The sequence below is a fragment of the Centropristis striata genome, chromosome 5, assembly GCF_030273125.1.
Source record: "Centropristis striata isolate RG_2023a ecotype Rhode Island chromosome 5, C.striata_1.0, whole genome shotgun sequence".
Taxonomy (NCBI): domain Eukaryota; kingdom Metazoa; phylum Chordata; class Actinopteri; order Perciformes; family Serranidae; genus Centropristis; species Centropristis striata.
The window spans coordinates 37,240,059-37,242,274 of record NC_081521.1 but is presented as its reverse complement, the minus strand read 5'-3'; the positions used below and the strand labels follow the sequence as shown (position 1 = coordinate 37,242,274).

The 2,216-nt window shown below is 34.5% G+C and overlaps 1 long non-coding RNA gene across 1 annotated transcript; it reads left to right on the top strand.

Moving 5' to 3' along the window:
• Positions 1-698: 698 nt before the first annotated feature.
• LOC131971239 (uncharacterized) lies at positions 699-1,757 on the top strand. The gene is made up of 3 exons (XR_009394363.1): positions 699-761; positions 1,091-1,137; positions 1,722-1,757. It is a non-coding gene; the product is annotated as an uncharacterized LOC131971239 (long non-coding RNA).
• The last annotated feature ends 459 nt before the right edge of the window (positions 1,758-2,216 follow it).

Here is a 2,216-nt window from a genome sequence, read left to right as displayed (position 1 = left end):
AAGTACTGGAGAGACTGTAGTGATGTGGTTTCTCTACCAGTGGTATGGTTTTAAAACGTAAATGAATGTTCCCTTTATCTTTAATATGAAAAAAACACTGGCTGTGTTCAACATACTTCAGAAATCAATCTAAAAATCAAAGAAAACCTGCTAAGTGGCACTGATTGACACCCCATAAAAGATGAAACTGAGCTACTTTATAACTCTCTCAACATCTCAACAAGAAGTACATTTCCTATCCTGTCATGTGGTGGTGGTTTGTAAACTGTGTTGAACTGCGTACCGTCAGCTACAGTGTAATAACCTTTGATTGACTTTTTAATATGCAGAGTGCAAATGTTTGCCCTTTTTATTTAGAAATCAGTGATATTGAACTATGACGTGATAATTAAAAAGCTTTCAAGATCAGTTAACACACATAGTTTTCAGTTGCTGACCAGGAAATTGAAGCATCCCTGGTTTAAATCTGGATGAAAATTATTGCTGCATATTATCTCTCCTCTGTTCTTTAGTGCGTGCTAATACTGATGGCTGCTGTGTTCTCATTTGCATGTAGTATAATTAATATAAGTCATAAGGGCGTGGCATGAGGTGACTCTATTCAAAAGTATTCACCTATTTAGACAATGCAAATGTGCAGTAATTATCCCCACCCATTTTAACTGCCCTGTCATCTGCCTATCCTATTTAAAACCACACAGTAATACATCCGTCAGTCACAGAAGAGAGACATTTCATCTGTTTACTCCACCATTATCTTTGTAAGTATCTCTTTGCTCTCATTTTATTAAAATCACATTTCATGGATTTCATAGTTGATGCATGTAATAGCTATATATATTAGTATACCTGCAAATTAAATGCTTGTCAGTAATAAAGTTACAGGGTGTGGATTATTTGATGAAACTTTGATTTTCTTGTCATTGAAGGAAATTAAGTATGAAGTCAACCCCCTCCCTGTATTTTAAATTTTAAACCTGTATTGTTACATTTATCTCTAAATTTTGATCAACCACTTTCTTTAATACATGAATGTTTTTGATTGATTGTTGGAGGAAAAACAATGTGGATTATCCTTCAATGATTTCAGGTGCTGTTTGATCGCTTGTTAAATCTTTGCACAGTACCTGGATAAAGGTATGTGAAAATGTTATTAGCCCAGTAGAGTAAGGTACATCATATGACAGTGACCAATGTCTTTAATGATGAATTATGATTCTGTACTGTTTGCTTTTGCCACAATTTATGTCAGTAAACTTAAACTGTGCCTGTAAAATGTCCATTTACCATACCAGGACTACCAAACACCTGGTTCTAAATGCTGCTTTGTGCCTTTGAATTACCCTGCTATTCATTTTGTCAATTATCTGTATATATACGTTATGTTTAAGGAAATGTGACTTATTTCAGAGGATGATTTAAAACTTGTTGTAGACAAAATTTCAAATGAATAATTAATTAAACAGTCTGTCTTATTTAGATTTAAATCGTTTTCTGAGTGACATACACTCATTACACTGATAAACTGAGTGCTAGAATAACTTTGGTTTCAGTTTTATTACATTTGATGTAAATCTACACTTGATTAAAGAGATGACTTGACCTTGGCAGAACAAAAAGTTTGAGTGCAGAAATGATAGATGTGCACATTACTGATTAACAATGTATGTAATCTTTTCTTTTTCTTCATTTCTATGTCTTTTATTTTTGCTGATCCACAGAGTATCAACATGTGCAGGCTGACTCTAACTGCAGGTAAGGCACACTGGTCCAGTTATTGTTTCCTGATATTATCAGTTACCCAAATCAGACAAACTCATTCTCACTTCCAGTGGAATCTAATAACGCTGATAGTTTTAGTTTTGATCACGATTTTTTATCCCACAGATAACAGTGAGAACACATTTGATTTGGATTTGAGCTGCTTACCACTGACAGACAGCATTCAGAAAATGTGCTGGCTACGACTTCTCTTCGTAGAAACAGTTTACCCATTTATCCTGGATAATCCTCACAACTCACACAGTGTTGATTATCCACATATTGCTGTAGAATTCCTCAAATCTAAACCAAATTATATTCCAGTCTGCTGGGGTGGCTGCTGAAAGTGATCTATCAAGTAATCTATCCTTACTGCTACAGACCAGTAGAAAAGAGTGTGAAAACCTGTGAGATTTTTATTATATCATTTGAGTAAACAGACCTGTTAAGCATTG